This window comes from Lissotriton helveticus, chromosome 11 (genome assembly GCF_964261635.1).
Source record: "Lissotriton helveticus chromosome 11, aLisHel1.1, whole genome shotgun sequence".
NCBI classification, from domain to species: Eukaryota; Metazoa; Chordata; class Amphibia; order Caudata; family Salamandridae; genus Lissotriton; species Lissotriton helveticus.
The window spans coordinates 668,754,484-668,778,438 of NC_136072.1; the positions used below are offsets into that span (position 1 = coordinate 668,754,484).

General features: G+C 48.7%; 1 protein-coding gene across 1 annotated transcript in view; it reads right to left on the minus strand.

Moving 5' to 3' along the window:
* Positions 1-23,955, minus strand: part of LOC144791758 (zinc metalloproteinase-disintegrin-like VLAIP-B) — a 4,238,988-nt gene that overhangs the window by 1,297,216 nt on the left and 2,917,817 nt on the right. The window lies entirely within an intron of this gene.

Consider the following 23,955-nt stretch of genomic DNA (forward strand, 5'->3'; position numbering starts at 1 on the left):
CGTTCTTGCTATTTTACTTTACTTCTGTATGCAACACTTCCCAATAGGACGCTTTGAACGCCTGGGTAGTGTGTTTCATCATGAATTTTGGTCCTTGCCTTTCACATATAGATGTCAACGGGAAGATAAGGAAGTTTTCCTAGCAGGGGAGGATTATGACTCCACAGATGGACATTCCCTCATTTGCAAACAAGTTAAGTTGCACAGCTCTTGGAATGGGTCTGCCGCTAATCTGGCTTGTTTTTTGAAAGGTACACCTGTACCGGCAATAATTCCTACACTCACGTTGCTTTCGAATGGCAGTTATCTTATTTTGAATGACATCGACTGCTGCCGTTCACGGGCAGGAATCCTGTATATAGTAACAGTTTCACAACGTGTTACTTGTTGTAGCAATGTGCTTTTTCTACCCCCACATGGCATTGTAGGTAGTTCTCTTTGGCCTTCCATTCTGACTTCGAAAACAGATTTTAATATAATAAGCAGACTCAAAGCGCTATTGTTTCAACAGGAAGTGGCTCTCACTTCGGCCAGAGAGACCTTCGAATTGCAGGTACGATAACATCTAGTGAGATACAGTCACTCGTGAATATGAATCTCCCACTTCATTTTCAGGAACTGATACATCAAATAATGAATGCGTCTGACACAGAAGGCCTTGCTAATTTTTTTTAACTTGTGGGATCTGGCTTGTGACCTCTTTTTGGATGATTATTGGAGTAATACCAGCCTTTATCCATTCCATTTTTTCCAGTGCCTTCGGAGGGTTTCCCTTCATACTAGCGCTGTCGGGTGGCCTGCAGATAATTCTGCTCCTGTTACGCAATGGCAAACCATCTTGTGGGACTGCACAGACCTGGCAAATTGTGACTGTACTGTGACCGAATGCAACAACTTTTTGGATGCTTGCCATTGGCGACACTTGGCATAAGTTATGCAATAAATTTTCGCTTTGCCTACTTCACTTCCGTGCAACCTGTGTTCTACTGCCGGTGGTGTCCTTTCTATTGGGCCTTGGATTTATGCCTCTCCAATGTGTCACACGAAACACAGATTATGATCTGTTGATGGGTCCATTGCTGGCCCATGACCAGGCCTGTTCTGGGGATGGTTGTTGCATGCGTGCATTTGCACATGGGCTGGATAGAATTCCTGTGCTGCTGCACAGCGCCTCTTACAATGGAGTTTCATCGAATATCACGCATGTTGGCACGATATGCTCCTGGAAGCATCGGATTACGAGGAACATGTCTGTTCCTTCAATCTGCTTAACTGGTTCGCTTCCTTTTTTGATACGGACGATAGGGATGACTTATTGGAACAAATTGCATTCTTACTAATGCAATTTAATGGATTCTCCAAATTTCGCCTAAAATTACATTTTAAACAATTATTATTATTTTTCTAAATCCCCCCCCCAAAAAAATGTTTTCTCTCTCTGATTTTTTTTCAAGCGTTCTTCTGACTTTCAACATTGTTTCGGTCTTTTATCTATATGCTACCACGTGGCCAAGAGGAGGGCCACATATGGATGATAGGGACATTGTGGACATCGCTAAGTTAGCATGAGCTATGCTGTCATGATGCTGCATTTGCGCAAGTTACTATAAGACTTTATTTCTGCAAGACTTTGTTTTGACTTTCACATGAAAACCGTCTGCTTTGTTCGTTCTCTGTCTGTTCCTGGGATTTAGTCTGAAGATGGCGAGCAAGGTCAATAAACACGCCCACTTGTTATTCTGTTCTGGTCAGTCGCCAAGCACTTTGACAAAACACGCTCACAAAGCTGCGCCTACTGAAGACTCGTGCTTTGATATTATGGGAATGTATTTTTGGAGAAGGGACACTTGGAGAGGAACCTTTCCAGGGAGAAGAGACATGCTGTTTCTATGATGTAGATATACCATCTAGGCACTAAGGTATGGTTCTTCTGACGAAACCCAGAGATCTTCTATTATATAAAAAAAACTTCTTCTTAGAAAGAGGAGGGTGGTGAGGCCTTATAGCCCTTTATCCACTGTCTATATAATATTACATCTCCCTTTATAATATATGGACTTGCTAAAATGCTAACTGTTTTAGGTTTATGCGTTTTGCTTCTGGTAGTTGCTCGTATACTGCTTTATAGAGCACAATAGTTCAAATAAACATTGTAAACAATAACAGTGTCTCTGTCAATTCTTATTGTGGACAAGTATGAGTGAGTGAGCGAAATGGTACGTCTTGTTACCGCAATTCCTGAGAGAGTCTAAAGTGTTGTGTTCTGGGGTGTCTAATCATTTGCATCTTTGTGATTGTTTAGGAGAGCGAGTGAGACACTATAGCTAGTCGGTCCTGGGATGGTGGGTACTGAGGAGGTTGGAAGGCTTAGCCCCCATACACCAAAGTCCTGTATTGCTGCGCATAGTTCTGTGTATGTGCAGAATCCCTGCAACAGTAGGATTAGGAGACTTTCAGGAATCTGGGATTGTTTAAAGTCATCAAGGCTGAAGTGAGGCTTTGATCATTACTTTCGGGAGCTTCATTTCATATTGGTGGACTGCGGGATAGGTCTGTGTCTCCGGATCCCTCCATCGTGGGGTCAGAGATCCCCTGAGATGTGTCTTCGCCTGGCTCCCATTTCTGCGAAGGACCTCGCAGTCCTACCTCCACAGGAGAGCCAGCTGTGCTCCTTACAGTCGCTCTTGGTGATGAGGATGTTTTTCTTTGGTTGTTGCATCTCTGTCAGGATCGGGTGTGTTTCAGCTAAGGTTTTGCCGCTTTTATGGTGCAGAGCTGGGGTGCACCTGCGTGGGGGTTGAGGAAATTATGTTGTGTGAGCCAAGGGGATGTTCCTCTGTGGCCCAGGACTATACTACCTCAAGAGAGTAAAATAAAAGGCTTTTATTGTTAAGAATTATACTGAGGCGGGCTGGGATCTGGAGCTTATATGAGTGATTGAGTGCCCGCAACTTCTGCTTGACCGTGTTGTAGGATCGTCAGTGTGCATGCACCTCCCTAGTACAGCCTAGGAATATCATCACTTTATTTCCTTGATAAGAGAGGTTAGAATGGGGGCGTGCCTCCTGCAGAATGGCATCTCTATCTTTAAAGTTGAGGACAGGTGCAATGATTGGTCTGTGTGGGGCCCCCATTGGCTGTTTAGGCGTGAGAGCTTGATGAACCCATTCCACCACAAACAATGGTGGAAGTAATCAGAGGGTATCCATTTCCTTATCCAAGTCTCTATGAAGGCTGTGACCTGAGCAGGTTCCATCCCTTCTGGGATACCAACAAAACAAAGGTTGTTCCGGTTAGCCCAATTTTCAGCATCCTCTGATCATCTATGGAGCTCGGCTGTTCCGATGAAAGCTTTGAAATCTGACCTTTCATTTTCGCTACTTCATCTTCAGTGGTAGACAGACAGGACTCGGCCTCTGAAATCCAAGCTGTAGCTTTGCCGAGATCTTGTCTAATGAGCACCATGTCCGCAAGTTCTGTGAGGTGTGTATCACTTTGAGGAAGGGGGCAAGGTCTCCGTCCTTTAAATGAGGCCTGGGTGGGGCCGTGCCACTGGTACCGGCACTGCCCGTGGTGTATTGCTTCATGTGGGTCTGGAAGGAAGGCTGTTTCGCCACTCTGTCGTTGCCCAATTTTTGGCCACATTCTTACCACCCTTGTCATTAGTGAGGGGGCCAGTCCATTCAAGGTTTGCGAGGGCCTGAGGTCTAGGGATGGCTGGGGCCTCCGCTCACCTTACTCCTCCAGCCCTGCTCAAGTTTTCCTTCAAAACCTTCTTCCTAAGATCAGGCCCACGGGGTACAGCACTTTACAGAGCCAGGGCAGGGTCTCAGTATGGCAACATTAGGACGCCACACTGCCTGAGTCACCCTTTCACTGGCAGCTGCTTTGCTTCACCAGGGTCTGTTTTCCTGCCCCAGGCTCAGCTGTGGACATCTCTGTGGATTGAGATTTGTCCCATCTTGTTTGTACCGGTGATGGGGCTATCTGATTGAGGTCTGGTCCAGTACTGGGAGCATGAATTCCTGATGTTGAGTGCGGGAGGTCTGCAATACCTCTGTGGGTCAGGATGGGCGTGGCCACCGCTGTTACTAGAGAAGGTCTTTATGGGAGGACCAAGGGAGAGAGCCACCCAGGCTACTCCCCACTCCCTCTGACACATCTGCTGCACAGGAGCTGTGGTGCCTCACTGGGGCCTTGGGATCCACCCCTTCTGATGGGCTCCGGTAGCGGATTCACATCCAGACAGTTCCCAGGTAGGTTAAGGGTCCACGGTGTTAAGGGCTTCAGATGTGGGGCCAGATGGCTCAGGGAGAAGAAATACCCCTGCACGATCACGCTGCTTCATCCAATGTTCAGTTGTGCCAGGTAGACTCCCTCCCCTAGGAAGCTTTCAGGGCTGGGGTCAGAGATCTAATTTACTGCCTGGGCCCTCTCTCTTCTGCTGCTATGGGACCTAGATCTACCCTACACTTGGTGGGGGTCCCAGCCACCGACCCCTTGTCTCGCAGTTGTAGCTCCAGCCTCTCTGTCCTGGGGACTGTCCATGTTCTCACCACAGTCTTGGGGCCCCAACCAGATTGGTAAAGGCCGCTACCCAGGTACCACAGGGTTTGCATACCACCAGGGGGCCCATCCTTGTCCTCCAGGTAAGGGCAGGTTTTAGCAATGTGTGCGTAGAGTCTGAGAATGATCAGCAGTGAGTTGGTCTGGTCCAGCCTCCGCTCTTCTGGATATGCACACCCACTGGGCCAGCACCTCTCCAGTTCCACAGTTCGAGATCAGGCCCAATTCAACTCTCTGCTCACCCCTACCCCCCCACACCTGGGTGGACGATGGTCTTGGATGGTGCATCATTCAAATGCTTCTCTGGTCACTCATCAGGAGACTTCACCTTAACCTCCCAAGTGCGGCAGGACCCACAACACCTCCGGGGGCCCTCCTTGCCATCCAGGCTAGGGCATGCAACCAAGTCCTGGGTACTCATATACAATAGTGGATATATAAAAATGTCTTTAAGTGTAAGTCCATAGAAAAGAGTCCATTAACCCCTTCGATGCTGATGACGGAGCGGTTCCGTCATCAGCATCGGTTGGGCTGTGCTGATGACGGAACCGCTCCGTCATCAGTACAGCCCTCCGGGGGAGCGCTGTCGCTCCCCCCCTGGGGCTCCGATTGTGTTTGTTTTTGGGGGGTTGGCAGCGGAAGACTTCGCCCTGCTCCCCCCGCCCCCCCCAGCACTTCCTGGTGACGTCAGCGCGCTGTCCCGCACGCCGACGTCATCAGGAAGTGCCAGACGCGCTGGAAGCCATTTGCTTCCAGCCCGTCGAGCAAGAAGGTGAGTGTTTTTGTCTCCGGTTGGCTGGGGGGGCCATTTCTCGGTGCCTTGAGGCATCAGGGGGGAGGAAACACATTTTCCTCTCCCCTGATGTCCCAATGCAGGGCATTCCTGGTTCAGGATCGTGCACAGCGTCGCGATCCTGCACCAGTAATGCCCCACTAGACACCAGGGATGGTTTTTTTCAGAAAAGGAAGCGACCCCTTGGGCAAGGGTCGCTTCCTAGGGCCATAATTTTGTTGTTTAGACTTTTCTGCCCCCCCTGGGTCGAGATCGCTCGTTTTAGTGAGCGATCTCGACCCAGGGGGGGGCAGAAAAGCCCACTAGACACCAGGGATTATTTTTTTTGATAAAAGGAAGCGACTCCTTGGGAAAGGGTCGCTTCCTGGGGCATTTTCTTACTTGTTTAGACTTTTCTGCCCCCCCTGGGGGCAGATCAACCGTTTTATTCAGGAATCTGGACCCAGGGGGGGCAGGAAAGCCCACTAGACACCAGGGGTTGTGTTTTTATTCATAAAGGAAGCGACCCCTTGGGCAAGGGTCGCTTTCAGGGCCATCAAAATATAATGTAGACTTTTCTGCCCCCCCTGGGGGCAGATCGCCCATGTTAGCATGTGATCTGGACCAGGGGGGGCAGAAAAGCCCACTAGACACCAGGGATTTTAGTATATTTATAAAGGAAGCGACCCCTTGGGCAAGGGTCGCTTCCAGGGGGCATTATAAATATTGTAGACTATTCTGCCCCCCCCCCCCTGGGGATGGAGTGGCTGTTTTTTTTTACAGTTTCTGGTCCCGGGGGGGGGGGGGGGGGGGGATAGAAAAGCCCACTATATTCCAGGTTTTTGGTTTTTATAGGGAGCGACCCCTTGGCCAAGGGTTGCTTCCTTGGGCCCATTAGTTTTCAGTATGCTCTGCCGTGTCTTTATTTGGCCTCTCTGCCCTCCTTAGGGTTGCTTCCAGGGGGCCCACGTTTATAATGATTCATAATCTTCCCCCCTTGGGGACAGACACCCCATTTGTGACATAGCCTGTTGTAATGTGTGTTGTTTTTGTTTCTTCTAATGTGTATTGTTTTTTTTCTCTTTAGATTGTTGCAGTGTGCGGTTCTGTTACTGGTGGTTCTGTTGTTCTGCTGTTTCTGTAGTTGCATGTGTTTGGTAAGAGACCTTTTTTTTGTTCAATTGTAATGTAATTGTTTATTTTGCAAAGTGTGTAGTAATACGAGTATGTTTGGTTTCTGTTTGTTGTGATTGTAAAACATGTTTTGCATTTGTTTTTGATGTGTCCTTCTGTAGATGTAAGTTTTTTTTTTCTTCTTTCTAGTGGGATATCGTTGCCTATTTGCTGTGTCTTTGCAGAGTAGGTGCTGGTGAGTGTAGTTGTGTCTTGTAAGTGAATTGTATATTTTTTCTAAATATAGTTTTTTGTGAAAAAGTCTTATATTTTTTATCTTACTTTGCGCAGTGTTGGGGTTGTTGAGTTGTTTGTGCAGACTCCTTTATTTGTAAGGATAATGGCTAGCCGCCGGATTACTGCTCAGCAAGTTGTTGGAATGCTTTTTGATTCTTCCTCTGACCATGGTCCAGAGTCTGACTCTGATTCTGAGCCAGAGGTGGGAGGTGAAGATTCAGGTAGTGAGTTTTCTCTACACATGGCTTCATCTGATGATGAAGACACTTTGAGTGCTGATGAAGCTACTTTTGGTGTGGATGATGTGCCTGTGGTTGAGGAGGACATTGCTGTGCTTGTGGTTGGGGAGGACATTGCTGTGCCTGTGGTTGCGGGGGACATTGCTGTGCCAATAGTGCGACAAGAGACATCTGGGCTGCAGCCTGGGGCTGCTAGACTTCCAGTTGGTGTAGTGAGACAAGAGGCAGCTGGGCAGCAGCCTGCGGCTGCAAGACTTGACGATGAAAGTTCTGACCTCTGGGTTGCACCAGGCATGGTGCAGCCGGCATTGCCTGAATTTACTGGTGTTCCAGGGTGTAGGGTGAACACTGAAAACTTTTTGCCTATTGATTTTTTCAAGTTGTTTATGGATGATGTGTTTTTGGCAGAGATTGTAGAGCAGACTAATTTGTATGCTGAATTTTTTTTGAGGGTGAACAGTGCCAGCCTTAAGCCCCACGCTAGAGCTACCCGGTGGACTCCCACAAATTTGGAGGAGATGAAAAAGTTTTTGGGTTTAACTTTTTTGATGGGCTTGCTTAGGAAACCATCAATGGCTTCATATTGGTCTACTAGTCCCTTGTTGGCAACAGCTATATTTCCGGCAGTCATGAGTCGTGATAGGTATTTGCTTCTGCTGCGGATGATGCATTTTGTTGACAATAGTCTTGCTTTGCCACGAGATCACCCTGATTGTGACCGTCTTTTCAAGATTCGGCCTGTCATTGATCATTTGGTTGATCGATTTTCTGAGATCTTTTATCCTGGGAAAGAAATTGCAGTGGATGAGTCTTTGCTGTTGTTCAAGGGCCGCTTGGTATTTCGGAAATACATTCCTAGTAAGAGGGCACGCTATGGAATCAAACTGTATATGCTGTGTGACAGTGAGACTGGATATGTCTCTAATTTCAGGGTGTACACTGGTAAGGAATCCAGGATTAACCCCTCCTGGTTGTCCGTCGACTTTTGGAGTGACTGAGAAAATTGTGTGGGAACTTGGTCGTGGATTGTTTAACAAAGGCCATCATTTGTATGTCGATAACTTCTACACTGGTGTGCGGTTGTTCAGGGAATTGGCCAAAGTGGACACTGTTGCTTGTGGCACAATCCGCTCAAACCGTAAAGGTTTCCCAAAAGAACTTGTTTGTTGAAAGCTTGCTCGGGGACAGTGCAGTGCATTGCGTTGTGAGGAGCTTCTAGCTATGAAGTTTTCAGACAGGAGAGATGTCTACATGTTGACTACAATACATGATGAAAGCACTGAACCGGTGACTGTTTGGGGTCAGGTTGCAGAAGTGCGCAAACCTGTGTGCATACTGCACTACAATAAGTACATGGGTGGTGTTGACAGAGTAGATCAGAGGTTGGAACCGTAGGCTGCTCTTCGTAAGGCTTACATTTGGTACAAGAAGTTGGCTATCCATCTTTTCCATTTGGCATGCTTTAATGCTTTTGTTGTGTTCCAGAAATCTTGTCCCCAGTCAAGGATGACTTTTGTAAAGTTTCAGGAGTCTGTAATAGGCAGCCTTGTTTTAGTGGAACAGGCCAGTGTTCCTAGAGTTGGAGTGGTGGAGGATGTTGCCAGATTGAAAGATCGCCACTTTCCTGATACAATTCCTCCTACAACCTCAAAAGACTTTCCAAGTCGGAGATGTAGAGTCTGTTGGCGAAGAGGTTTGCGGAAGGAGGTTCGCATGTACTGCCCCGACTGCCCTTCAAACCCCGGGCTGTGTGTACCTGCTTGTTTTAGATTGTACCACACGCAAAAGCATTTTTGGGAGTATCAATGAGTGGCAAAGTGATGTTGAAAATTTGTACGTTTTGGTGAACATTATCTGCGCCATCTTGCCTCTTCCCCTAATGCCACACTTTTGTCGTGCGCGCCCGCCATTTTTTTAAGATGCCCCGAGCAGAACGAACCCATTTGCACGCCGCTGGCCCCTGACATAGCCCTTCGCCTTCACCAAGCCTGCACGCTGACCACCCCCTGCTTGCACCTGCCTTGAGTCATAAACCCCTCTTCGGCGCTGCTCTGCCCCAGGCCCTCATCCTGTTCCCAGCGCGACACCTCCCTGCTTCCCTTTCATGATCTCCGGCCCTTAGATGCAAACCCCCTTTTTCCCTGTGTGCCCGTTTTGTCTTCCCCGTTCCCAGGCCGACACCCAGCTCTGCCGATACCATTCCTTGCCCCTCCCCGTACAATAGAAAGCTTCCCCCATCAAAGGATCCCCGGGTTGATCAAAGCCCCCACTCCATGAGATCCGATCAAACCCCCCACATTCCGTGAATCGGCGGAATATCCGGCTGCGTGATACTCATCACCTGTTGTGACTAGGGTGGGGACTTCAACTGTAAATGTGTGTGGGAACGGGCCCAGAGGGGAGTTCCGGGAATGTCTTTTCCATACATCAAAGCTTTAACATGAATGTGTAATCTACAATAAAGTCATAAACGTGTGTATAAGAGGCCAGGCCTCAGGGATGCAGTTAGAGCACCTCAGAACGATACCTTCTGTCCGTTTCGTTGTGTTCTCCTCCGGAGAAAATAAAAACCTTGTTTCCTGCTTTCCAGTCTCCAGCGCCTGCCTCTTCATTGATTAAATAACTAGAGGGTCACAGAGGCAATACCGCCGGGCAAATATCGATTGTCCCCGACCCGACTCAGGTTTTAACAATTGGCGTCCCAAGCGTGGGGCCCATCAGCGACTCGTGGATCCAGTGGGAGAGGTCCCGACGACAGAGTGAACGACTGCAACGATCGGGAGAGCTCTTGCCCAATAGACCCTCGTCTGGCAGCCGATCATCCGAACTTCACTAGTTCCGAACAGACCTCTCTCGAGTGATCTACGGTCCTGACTGGGGACCATCAGGAGTGCCGTGAGAAATACGAGAAAAAGAGGACGATCGGGCGCTGGATTCGGAAGACAAGAAACTGTCCACATGGTCCGGGTAAGGTCGTGTAATCACGACAAGTTGCGAAATAATTGCTTGATTGTTTGATTGTTTAAAAATACTAGTATTGCTCTTTATTTATTTGGAGATTCACTGTATACAAACGGAGAAACAACGGGCTCTCTCTTTGCAAGCAGTGGAGGATAGGTAGGGCAGCAGCCGTGCTTATTTTTTCTCCCCCACTCAATAATTACTTGAAACTGAACTGTTGTTCGCAAAACTATTGTTTCCTGGAGATTCCCTGTCTGCAAACAGGGAAGAGACCACCCTTTTTGCAGATAGTGAAAAGGGTAGGTAACGCAGATCTTTGCGGACCTACTCATTCTCCCCATTGTTATTTATTGGTCTGTTTGTTATTTTTTTTTGATCCATGAGGTATTCACTGCCTGCAAACAACGTTGAATAGAAATATTCTGTCCAGTCTTTGCACCTAGTGATAAGATAGGCAGTGCTGACTTTTTAGTCCCTCGTTACGAGCCGTCATGTCTGTCTTCTCCCCACTGATTAATAGCCTGTTTAGCCCGGACCGTGTATTAGAGGTGGACCATATAGCTCCACTAGAAGGCACCCCTAATAAGGACATGTTCATAAACTATGGATTAGTCACCATAGCCTATAATAAATTGTGGCACAGGTATACCGAAGAGAATCAAGACAAACAGTGGCCACTGGCAGGATCCTTTGACCTTGATAAAATAGAAACGTTAGAAATAGCCCTTCGAAATAATAAGACAACGCCAATTATGCTCGACAGTCTCGGTATGTGGCGCAGAGAGGCTATGCAACGACAGAGAAAAGACGAGGACAAACCAAGTAGAGAAATATACCGACAGGACAACCCCAGGACACCGCTACCCACAACTTATCCCCCGACACTATGCAAAAGACGACCAGACTTAGGGCCAGACCAATGCGCTTTTTGTAGGTATGTCGGACACTGGAAAGCCCAATGCCCGACTCTACTGAGCGTGAGTAAAGGCAAAGGGCCGACAGGAACGACAGACCGGCAGTACGAGAAAAAGCGCGAGACAAAGAAGAACCCGACTTACATAGACAGACCAGACAGAACCACCACGTTTGATTATGCCCGATGGCACAGATTTCGCCAGGAAAATTTCAGCGACATGCTCAAGTTCTCCTAGGTCGGGCAACGTCAAGACGGGAACCCAGCCTCGTTTCAAATTCACAGACGGAAAGAGATAATTATGACCAATAACTGTTTTATATTCGTCTTGGGTCTTTGTATGTCGTACTTGTACTGTCCCCCGTCTGAGTTTGTGTGTATGTAATGTACAAATCTGCGTCATCCCTCTACACGTGTTTCCGTGTTACTCAACCTCTGTTAGCAGAAACTTAGCATAAAAGCAACCTGGAAAGAAAGAAATGGCAAAACAAAATCCGTAGACCATTAATGAACTTGAACTTTTAATTTAACACAACAAACAAGGAATAATAACGGTAAACTGTAGAAAATGAAAGTCAAACAGAACATTCGCCCCCCCCCCATTCTGGAACCTTCCAAAGTAGGGCAGGGTTACGGCTACGCCCAACCGACGGCAACCCATATAAGGCGGGCCCGGCCGCCAACTCTTGGTCAGGAAATCTTAACGTATGGGGGAGCCGGAGGAGAGGCAGGAGCCAGCAGCCCGGGCAGTTGTAGGTAGTCCCGCCACATGTCTCCTCGGCCAGCCGCAACGGGCCTGGATAGACTTAAGTAGTCCCGCCACATGTCCGGAGGAGAACGAGGCACCTCTTCCTTTTCTCTTCCGTAACAGCCGCAGCAGCTCTGGACGGCGGGGTGTCCTGCACGTACCTCCACAACAATTTGTCCAAATTGGGCTGGGAGGGAGAGGCGGCGCGGACGAGCCTCTCCCACCTCCACCGATAGGAGGTCTCCCAGCCCCCGGCCCGACGCCGAACACCCCCAGTCAGGCGATGGTGCCAATACTTCCACAGCACCGAACACACCATGGTGGCACCCCAGTACTTGCGCAGCACCGAACGTGCAATGGTGGCCATATTTTCGGAACACCGAACCTGCAATGGCCGCACTGATACTCGTGCCGCACCGAATGTGCGCCACAGGTGGCCATACTCCCACAGCACTGAGCACAGGACTTGGGGAACACCGGATGGGGAGAGACCTTCGTGCGGGCCGATGAAAAGGAGCAGCATGGGGTGCCCCGGAAGAAGGAGACGGCGCGAACGAGTCTCCCTCGCCCCCAGGTGGGGGCATCACAGCTGCACCCCAGCCGAACGTCCCGCTCTCACAAAACAGAGCCCTCTTCCTTTCACTCCGAAGGGTCTCTTCCACTCTTGCAAACTCGACGAGAGTGGCCCCTGGAGGGCCTCAAAATGGCGTCTGGGTCCGCTGGAAGGCGGGCCCCGGCCACTAGAGTAACTTTGACCAGCAACATAACTCGAACATTTGCCCCCTGGAGCACGAGCCCCCATCTCCGACAGCATCTCCGCAGCCTTGAAGATCCTAAAAAGGTCCCCGGCGGAACCTTCGGCCTTTGCAGGCTTCCGGTAAGGGACGGCTGCCTTGATCGCCAACGAAACAAACATGACATTGCCACTCCTTCTGTTAGCATGAATTCTAGAACTGCCGAAAAGGACTCTGGTCCAAACTGCCAGTAATGGGAAACATTTCCCCCTGATGCTGCTTCCGGACTGAGCCGGCCCCGCCCAAAATGGCGCTGGTATCAATCGGAACTTACGAACACCTCGTGGTGTTCCTTCGCACTAATAAAAACTTGATGTTCTGAGATTTTATATGATCCTTTGTACACTTGGCCAGAAAAGACAAGGAGAACTCACTCGACGAACAGTACGAAAGGATCCCCGTTACAAATGTTGATTACAAATGTACAATGTATTATATTTTTATAACTGATGTAAACCTCATTTACGACGCACACGTACGGTATGCATATAGGAAATCTGATTACAACTATTATGATTATGCTTCTAAATTATGAAAATAAATGCCCCCGAACCCCCAGCCAATTAGTAGACGTTTTAGTTTCTTACAAATGAATGAGTAAAACTTTCCGATGTTTTTATTGCTGCAAACAACACCCCCCACTGTACGCACTTTAGCCATTGCCACGACCGGCCAAATACGACCGCACCCTCATAATCCACATGCTGAAACGATTTTGCAAAATAAAGTTTTTGAAACTATGGACGGGTATTGCATGCTTTATTTAAAAAAAAATGTGGGATCGGTGGGAAAGTTCTTTTCTGTGCACCCTACTCTGCTCTCTCTTTAAGGTTGAAAGAAGATGGTTGCCCAGCCCTGGAGGACGGATCGGATCGACAACACGACACTCCGCCTTCAAAGTGCGCGACTGACCCATGAACTCTCGCGCAGAGGAAGACCTTGACTTCCAAGGATGGGTAAAACGAACGGTGTAAATGAGGGAATGTAAAGGGAGGGTGAAATGAAATAATGTAAATGTTATAAAGTACAACGTTCCAAAGTATCAGGGAACGGAGCTGACCCAAGAACCGAAGAACCTTAGAACGCCACAGCGTTGAAAGAGGTTTAAGGATCCCGATAGTGAGATACATCCTTTGACTAGATACCTCGCACCGAGCACCTCTGGTTTCCTTTTTACGTTTCCCCGCACATGACCTATATGGACACACTACCCCCCTCGACTCCAGAAACCATATCCCCGGGGACCCTGCCCCGAGGAGGAAAGACGAGTAAGAGGTAAGTAAAGAACTTATGAATCCATGTATTTGAATATGCGCGAATGCTGTCTCCCCCACCCCCCTTTTTTCCTCCCTCTGCAGGTTACATCAGAGATTACAGCCGAGGTGTGGCGAAGATCTGAAGCCTTGCCATGTCTAATACACGAAACGGACTAGCGCCGCAAGGTGGTGTCTAAGCACGCCTGCAAACTACTCACGTATCGAATAAACCCGAAGAATTAGCACAACCTGATAAAAAGTGATCACCCTTAAACCAGACCGGACGAATGAACCCATGTCACGTATGATGCGAAACTATGAGGGGATGTGTGTGTGTGACTGAGGCGTTGACCCAACTGGTCGAAGGACCAAGAATGCGAGAAAGTGCGACAAAATGGTACCTCCTTTCTTCTTTCCTTTTTCTCAAGGCACGTCCCCCTCTACCCTGTCTAACGCTCAAACTGCATGATTACAAGATTCTAACGCAGACCCGTGAATGCCCTCTACTGTGTAATGCACTAAATAGACTTTCTTGAATACACTGCCACCCTCTCTGTTGCACGTGTACTATTTAGCCTGCCATTGCGCTCTCTCTCTCTCTCTCTCTCTCTCTCTCTCTCTCTCTCTCTCTCTCTCTCTCTCTCTCTCTCTCTCTCTCTCTCTCTCTCTCTCTCTCTCTCTCTCTCTCTCTCTCTCCCTCTATTTTTGCACTCCCACTCTTCCGAGTGATTAGCCCCGAAATTGGCAGACTGCCACCCCTAGCACACCACCTAATTGGCTTCAAATACCGTCAGTATTTGCACAAAAACTTGTCTTTAATACAATCACCCTGAGGCCGCGTCATTACCTCTCCTTTTCCGCTAGAAGTCAATGAACCGAGGTTGGGCCGTAAGGGAAAGGACAGGTAAGACGACAGAGGTTCCCTAATCTGACCCGAAATAAGGGAACTACATGTCAACGGCTCCTATGGTATAAAACAAAGACCTCAAAATACGCGACCCTCCCCTCCCCGAATTGTCGCAATACCCAAACCGGAAAAACGATCACCCCTGTTACCTCCCCTGTATCAGCCGCCAAAAAAACTGGAATTATGAAACTACCCCTCATTTCCGGTTGTGAGAGATGGGTCGATTTATGCCCTTACCACAAGTTTCCTATGTCCCTGGTTGTTTCCCATAAAACCCCTGTCCTTCCTAATTAAGTAATCGGGCTGTAAAAGGTTACGTAGGATCCAGAATGATGTTTTACAAGGTTAGCAGACTAGTCCAAGGTAAAGAAATCATCGAAAATAAACCCCGTAGTAGTTGAAAAGCAGGATGCATCGATCGAAAGGAAATGTTTAGCCATGATCGTCTCTCAGCAAAATACCTGTGTAGTACCATGTTGACGACTCACAGTACCCTTTTGTAAATGTAAAACTCTAGAGAACGGCATATCTTTGCCAGGTTCGTCTCACGAAGGTGGGTCACCATCAGATGAACTGTCGTGACTGTAATAAATAATTGTTAAGGAAAGTCATAGTAAATCCAACAGGCCCGTCACCGGTCATTCATATGCCAGTTGTGAACACTGATATAACGGGCATTTTCATTCTTTGTCTGGAGCTGGGAGAGAAATAGACTTTTTGATTATCTTCATCTGCAAATTCTCTAAAGACTGTCTTTTCAAACTTGTTTAAGGGTACTGCTGTTGGAGGAGAGAAGGACCGGATGTGGGAGCACGAGGCCTGACTGCAGACTAAGGAATACCTGCGACATTAGCCAAGGCGAGACCACGACAGAAAAGAGCTGCAGGACGAGGCACTGTTTTCGACAACATGAGAAGAAAGGGTCGACCTGATGCCCCTGCTCGATGTCCAGTGTTGGTCGACAAGTCCCCGCTCTCTGAATTCGGTCACACGCCCGCCTATTTGAAGTCTCTCGTTTCCCTAGTTTGTTCCTAATTTGGCCTTGCTCCATCCCCCTTTTTCTCTGACCTACCCTATGGACTGTTTTGTACGCTCTTCTTCCATCTGAACTTTCTGACAATCACCTCAAAGGACACAGGGCGAAAAGGACCTTTCCGACCAGAAACGCGAGGAAAGGGTCGTGCCCTGCAACGCAGAACGTAGAACAGAGCTGGACTTGTAGCTCCACCGCCGGTGCTCAACAGCGCCAACGAAAGACAACAAAGAATGATGAGAACTCGTTAAACTTTGAACATTTGACATCCCCAATCGCCGTTTCTGCTAGACCTCATTTCTCTCCCAGCCGCCGTTGTATTGATCATGCTCCAATTCGAACCTGATATATATGTAATAACCTGCCAGTATGAAATATGCTTGCTGCTCTCGCTACAGAATCGTTTTTGTATTGCATTCCTATGACTTTCCTGCTAAAACAAATTGATCAAAGTTTATCAAATAGGCTCACCTCCTAAAAACTAGAAATGTTAAAATGTATTGTTTACAACTCTTTTCCTCTAGGGTTCCTACCGTTTTCTTTCTCATGCCCATCACAATAGAACCGAGTAGAAAATGAACCAGCAAGATGTCTTGAATATGTTAAAAGGGAGGACTGTTGAAAATTAGTACGTTTTGGTGAACATTATCTGCGCCATCTTGCCTCTTCCCCTAATGCCACACTTTTGTCGTGCGCGCCCGCCATTTTTTTAAGATGCCCCGAGCAGAACGAACCCATTTGCACGCCGCTGGCCCCTGACATAGCCCTTCGCCTTCACCAAGCCTGCACGCTGACCACCCCCTGCTTGCACCTGCCTTGAGTCATAAACCCCTCTTCGGCGCTGCTCTGCCCCAGGCCCTCATCCTGTTCCCAGCGCGACACCTCCCTGCTTCCCTTTCATGATCTCCGGCCCTTAGATGCAAACCCCCTTTTTCCCTGTGTGCCCGTTTTGTCTTCCCCGTTCCCAGGCCGACACCCAGCTCTGCCGATACCATTCCTTGCCCCTCCCCGTACAATAGAAAGCTTCCCCCATCAAAGGATCCCCGGGTTGATCAAAGCCCCCACTCCATGAGATCCGATCAAACCCCCCACATTCCGTGAATCGGCGGAATATCCGGCTGCGTGATACTCATCACCTGTTGTGACTAGGGTGGGGACTTCAACTGTAAATGTGTGTGGGAACGGGCCCAGAGGGGAGTTCCAGGAATGTCTTTTCCATACATCAAAGCTTTAACATGAATGTGTAATCTACAATAAAGTCATAAACGTGTGTATAAGAGGCCAGGCCTCAGGGATGCAGTTAGAGCACCTCAGAACGATACCTTCTGTCCGTTTCGTTGTGTTCTCCTCCGGAGAAAATAAAAACCTTGTTTCCTGCTTTCCAGTCTCCAGCGCCTGCCTCTTCATTGATTAAATAACTAGAGGGTCACAGAGGCAATACCGCCGGGCAAATATCGATTGTCCCCGACCCGACTCAGGTTTTAACAGTGAACTGGCTGGTCTTTATTCTGTAAAACTTATTGTTCAGTTTCAAAGTTTGTATTTGTGTAGTCTTTTTAGATTTATTTGTCGAGTTAGTATATTTGTATCAATTTGCAATTTGTTTTTGTTTCTCTTTTATTTAAAAAAAAACTAAAGTATGATGTTGGTTTGCGTGTAGTGTCCATTGTCTGACTGTGTGCATGGTTTGGCGCTTGGCTGCCGGTGTCTGTGGACTGATGCTTGTCTGGCGGTGTCTGCGGACTGGTGCTTGACTGGCGGTGTGCGTGGTCTGGTGTTTGGTTGGCGGTGTGTGTGCTCTTGCGCTTGCCTGGTGTTGTGTTTGGATTTGTCTTTGGCTGGTGGTGTTCGTGGAGTGGTGCTTGGCTGGCGGTGTGTGTGGAGTTGCGCTTGGCTGGTGGTGTGTGTTGAGTGGCGCTTGGCTGGTCGTGTGTGTGGAGTGGCGCTTGGCTGGTGGTGTGCGTGGAGTGGTACTTGGCTGTCTGTGCACGGAGTGGTGCTTGGCTGGTGTTGTGTTTGTGGAGTGGTGCTTGGCTGGTGTTGTGTTTGTGGAGTGGCGCTTGGCTGGTGGTATGTGTGGAGGGGCGCTTGGCTGGTGGTGTGCGTGGAGTGGTACTTGGCTGTCTGTGCACGGAGTGGTGTTTGGCTTGCGGTGTGTGTGGAGTGGCGCTTGGCTTGCGGTGTGCGTGGAGTGATGCTTGGCTGGTGGTGTGCATGGTCTGGTGCTTGGATGGTGGTGTGCGTGGAGTGGCGCTTGGCTGGCGGTGTGTGTGGAGTGGCGCTGGGCTGGATGGTGTGCGTGGAGTGGTACTTGGCTGTCTGTGCACGGAGTGGTGCTTGGCTGGTGTTGTGTTTGTGGAGTGGCACTTGGCTGGTGGTGTGCGTGGAGTGATGCTTGGCTGGTGGTGTGTGTGGAGTGGTACTTGGCTGTCGGTGTGCGCTGAGTGGTGTTTGGCTGGCGGTGTGCATGGTCTGGTGCTTGGATGGTGGTGTGGGTGGACAGGCAATGTGTGTGAGTAGTTACTTTCTGTTGGTCACTACACACACTGCTAGTTGAAAGACACTCCACAGAGTCCATCATTTTGTGTAGTTGCAGTGTCAGAAATGTGGGCGTGTGAAAGTGATGGGCCCATGAACGGCGCTGTTTGCTGGTGTGAGTGTTGAAATGTGATGGGTCCGCGGCTGGCGGTGTGAATGTTTTGTATGTGTCACGCGTACGAAAGGTGTATGAATGGCCTGTAAAGAGGTTGGTGCCTTGACGTGGCTTTACAGCTCACGAGCTGTGAGTCAGTGGTTCAGTTTATCATACTTTCAATTATACGCAGTGTATTTCATTTTTGTGAAATTACTTGCGTATACAATTGTATGTACTGAATCATCACTCACCCTCGTGCCAAATCCAACCAGTATGTGTGTGTGCTTGCGGATTAGATGGGTGTGCAGTAATAGTTTTTTTTTTTCTCTTTCTGCAGTAGGGTGTACCTTGTCCCTTATTGTGATTGTTGTTATGTGTTGCTTTTCCATTCGGATGGTGTCAATGGTCTGGTTTGTATCAGGTATGAAAGGTGCGTGAATGGCCTGTAAAACGGTTGGTGCCTTGTCGTGGCTTCACAGCTCACGAGTTGCGAGTCACTGGGTCCGTTTTTATGCATTTATTTATTGACAGAGCATTTCATTTTTTTGAAATATCTTGTTAATAAAATTTTATGTACTGAACCATCACTCGCCCTCATGCCAAATCCAACCTGTATGTGTGTGTCTTTGAGGAATAGATAGCCGTGCTTGAATGTTTTACTTTTGAGTAACTCTGTTAAGGTGTGGTATCCTTTTACTCGGGAGAACAAGGGGAACGCTGGGTGGTAGGACATTTTTGCCGGCACGGCGATCCCACGCCAAAAAGTTTGGAAAAGTGCTATTTTTACCTAATTTTAAGGTTTGCAAGGAGTTCTGGGTAGGAAAACATTGGGGGACCCATGCATGCCATACCTCCCTGGACTCTCCCGGGTGTTTAGTTTTCAGAACTGTTTGGGTTTGCTACTTTCCAAAGAATACCACCCAGCGTCGGGCCAAAAACTCAGGTGCCCCCCCCCCCAAAATCAAAGTTATATTGCTTCAGGGTATTTTGAATTCACCACCGTACGATTTGGACCTTTTCCTGTTGCAGCCACTATGGCTACCCACGCAAGTGAGGTACCGTTTTTATCGGGAGACCTGGGGGCACGCTGGGTGGGAGGTAATTTGTGTGAGCCCAGTGATGCCACGCTAACCCACACTAAAACGTGTGAAAAATGTGATTTTTTTCCAGCTAAAAATGAGGTTTGCAAGGGATTCTGGGTAAAGGAACGTTGGAGGATCCACGCAAGCCATACCTCCTTGGAAGCCCCCGGGTGTCTACTTTTCAGAAATGTGGGTTTGGTAGGTTTCCATAGATGACTGTCTCGCACGGGGCCAGAAACCCAGGTAAACCCTCTTGCAAAAGCTGGTGAATTTGACAATGGTAACAATGTCAAGTCCACCAGCTTTTGCAAGAGGGATTACCTGGGTTTTTGGCCCCGTGCGAGACAGCCATCTAGGGAAACCTACCAAACCCACACATTTCTGAAAAGTAGACACCCGGGGGCTTCCAAGGAGGTATGGCTTGCGTGGATCCTCCAACGTTCCTTTACCCAGAATCCCTAGCAAACCTCATTTTTAGCTGGAAAAAATTAGTTTTTTCATACGTTTTAGTGTGGGAAAGCGTGGCATCACTGGGCTCACACAAATTACCTCCCACCCAGCGTTCCCCAAGGTCTCCTGATAAAAATGGTACCTCACTTGCATGGGTAGGCATAGTGGCTGCTTTAGGAAAAGGCCCAATTCTTACCGTGGAGACCAAAAAATTACCTTTAGCCAAACAATCTTAATTTTTGAGGGGTCACCTGAGCTTTTGGCCCGGGGCTTGGCGGGCATCTTTGGAAACTGCCAAACCCAAACAGTTCTGAGAACTAGACACCCGGGGGAGTCCAGGGAGGTATGGCATGCGTGGGTCCCCCAATGTTTTCCTACCCAGAAACCCCTGCAAACCTTAAATTGTTGTCAAAATAACCACTTTTCCGTACTTTTTTGGGTGGGATCTCGCTGCCGGCACAAATGTCCTACCACCCAGCGTTTCCCTTGTTCTCCCGAGTAAAATGATACCTCACTTGTGTGGGTGGGCCCAAGGCATGTGACTCAGGCTGGGGGGCTTAATTTGTAAAACTTAAATACTACTAAATACTACTTTTTTCAAAATTCCTTTTTGGAGTGTTCTGCTTTGGGGCACCCACACAAGTGAGGTATCCTTTTACTCGGGAGAACAAGAGGAACGCTGGGTGGTAGGACATTTTTACCGGCACGGCGATCCCACGCCAAAAAGTTTGGAAAAGTGCTATTTTTACCTAATTTTAAGGTTTGCAAGGAGTTCTGGGTAGGAAAACATTGGGGGACCCACGCATGCCATACCTCCCTGGACTCCCCCAGGTTTCTAGTTTTCAGAACTGTTTGGGTTTGGTAGTTTCCAAAGATGGCCACCGAGCCCCGGGCCAAAAACTCAGGTGCCCCCTCCCAAAATCAAGGTTATATTGCTTCAGGGTATTTTAAATTCACCACCGTACGATTTGGACCTTTTCCTGTTGCAGCCACTATGCCTACCCACGCAAGTGAGGTACCGTTTTTATCGGGGGACCTGGGGAAACGCTGGGTTGGAGGTAATTTGTGTGAGCCCAGTGATGCCACGCTTTCCCACACTAAAACGTGTGAAAAAACAGATTTTTTTCTGCTAAAATTGAGGTTTGGAAGGGATTCTGGGTAAAGGAACGTTGGAGGATCCACGCTAGCCATACCTCCTTGGAAGCCCCCGGGTGTCTACTTTTCAGAAATGTGTTGGTTTGGTAGGTTTCCCTAGATGGCCGTCTAGCACGGGGCCAGAAACCCAGGTAACCCCTCTTGCAAAAGCTGGTGAATTTGACAATGGTAACAATGTCAAGTCCACCAGCTTTTGCAAGAGGGGTTACCTGGGAATTTTTGGCCAGGATGGCGCCGTTGATGAACCCCTTGGTGAATCCTCTCCTGAATTCATCTCTGAGAGAGGGCCGGCTCCCTCTGTCCTGGAAAAGGGCGATGGTGATCCCCCTCCTCAAAAAGCCGGGATTGGATCCCGGGGTTCCGGCCAATTACCGGCCAATCTCTCTTTTGCCGGCTCTTGCGAAGCTCACGGAGAAGCACGTGCATGGCGTGCTCTCGGGTTTCCTCGAGTAAATGATCTCTTGCATCCCTCGCAATCCGGCTTTCGGCCTAACCTGAGCACGGAGACGGCACTCCTTGAGGTGTCAGAGATCATCCGTGAGACTCTGGACGCAGGGGGGAAGGCTGTGCTGGTCATGTTGGACTTGTCGGCGGCCTTCGACACCGTCCCCCACGAGGCTTTACTCACCAGACTTCATGACATCGGTCTGAGGGGGACGGTGCTCAAATGGTTTACATCGTTTTTGGAGGACCGTCGACAAACGGTCTGGGCTTCCTCGAGCTCCGCTGAGATGCCGCCACTGGGAGTCGGGGTCCCACAGGGCTCTGTGTTGAGCCCGACCCTTTTTAACATCTTTATGACCCCTCTGGCGGCACTCGTGGAGACTTCGGGGGCCCAGATCGTGTCCTATGCGGACGACACGCAGCTTCTCTTCACCTGCAGGAAAGATCAGTCATTTGACGGGGAGAGCATCCAGGGATGTCTGAAGAGGGTCTTTGACTGGTTTCAGCAGAATGGTCTTAAGGCCAACTCTAGTAAATCTGAGGTTCTGCTATTTGGGTGTGCTTCGGAACCGGAATGGCGTGACTGGTGGCCGGTTGATATGTGCCCCCCCGCCCAGCCATCTGTGGCTGCCAAAAATTTGGGTGTCAAGGTCGATAATGACCTCACGTTCAGATCGCACATTCTTGGTCTGACGGGCACCTGTTTTGGCATCCTCAAGATGCTCCGGAAGTTCCTACCCCGCCTTACAGAGGAGCATAGGAAGATCATTGTCCAAGCTCTCATAGGATCTAGACTGGACTACGCGAATGCTCTTTATTTAGGGCTTCCGGAGTATCTGATCCAAAGGCTGCAAGTGGCGCAGAACTCTGCAGCTCGCGCCATATACGGCCTTCATAGGCGGGCAAGAACACCTGGGGTGCTACAGTCACTTCACTGGCTCCCTATCCGAAAGCGGATAATGTTTAAAATGCTTACACTGGTGCATAAGGCACTTTCTGGCTCCGGTGCTAAGTATCTGCAGCGTAGACAGGCCTTCTACCGTCCGGCCCGCTCCTTGCGGTCGGAATCTTTGTTCATGGCCGTGGTGCCCCGTGTGAGGAAGGCTCGCATCGGGGGTCATTCTTTCAGCTTTAAGGCCCCCAAGCTGTGGAACTCTTTGCCCCTCGCGTTACGCAGCATTCCTAGTTTGCTCCAGTTCAGGAAAAACCTGAAGACCTGGCTTTTTAATCTTTAGGCTGATTTCTTTTATTTTACTCGCTCTTCTTTGTTTGTTGACTGTTATGTTTTTTAACTGCTGAGTCGCTCTTTGAAAGCGCCTGGACACTCTTGTTGAGTAGCCGTGCGCTATATAAATAAAACCTTAACATAACATAACATAACGTTCCTTTACCCAGAATCCCTTGCAAACCTCATTTTTAGCTGGAAAAAATTAGTTTTTTCACACGTTTTAGTGTGGGAAAGCGTGGCATCACTGGGCTCACACAAATTACCTCCCACCCAGCGTTCCCCAAGGTCTCCTGATAAAAATGGTACCTCACTTGCGTGGGTAGGCATAGTGGCTGCTTTAGGAAAAGGCCCAATTCTTACTGTGGAGACCAAAAAATTACCTTTAGCCAAACAATCTTAATTTTTGAGGGGTCACCTGAGCTTTTGGCCCGGGGCTTGGCGGGCATCTTTGGAAACTGCCAAACCCAAACAGTTCTGAGAACTAGACACCCGGGGGAGTCCAGGGAGGTATGGCATGCGTGGGTCCCCCAATGTTTTCCTACCCAGAAACCCCTGCAAACCTTACATTTTTGTAAAAAAAAACATTTTTCCGTACTTTTTTGGGTGGGATCTCGCTGCCGGCACAAATGTCCTACCACCCAGTGTTTCCCTTGTTCTCCCGAGTAAAATGATACCTCACTTGTGTGGGTGGGCCCAAGGCATGTGACTCAGGCTGGGGGGCTTAATTTGTAAAACTTAAATACTACTAAATACTACTTTTTCCAAAATTCATTTTTGGCGTGTTCTGCTTTGGGGCACCCACACAAGTGAGGTATCCTTTTACTCGGGAGAACAAGGGGAACGCTGGGTGGTAGGACATTTTTACCGGCACGGCGATCCCACGCCAAAAAGTTTGGAAAAGTGCTATTTTTACCTAATTTTTGCAAGGAGTTCTGGGAAGGAAAACATTGGGAGACCCACGCATGCCATACCTCCCTGGACTCTCCTGGGTGTCTAGATTTCAGAACTGTTTGGGTTTGCTACTTTCCAAAGAATACCACCCAGCCCCGGGCCAAAAACTCAGGTGCCCCCCCCCCAAAAATCAAAGTTATATTGCTTCAGGGTATTGTAAATTCACCACCGTACGATTTGAACCGTTTCCTGTTGCAGCCACTATGTCTATCCACGCAAGTGAGGTACCATTTTTTTCAGGAGACCTAGGGGAACGCTGGGTGGGTGGAAATTTGTTGATCCACACAGATTCCAGAACTTTCCACCACAGAAATGTGAGGGAAATGTGTTTTGTTTGTCAAATTTTTAGGTTTGCAAGGGACTCTGGGTAACAAAACCTGGGGGTAGGCAGACAAGTCACCCCATCCTGAT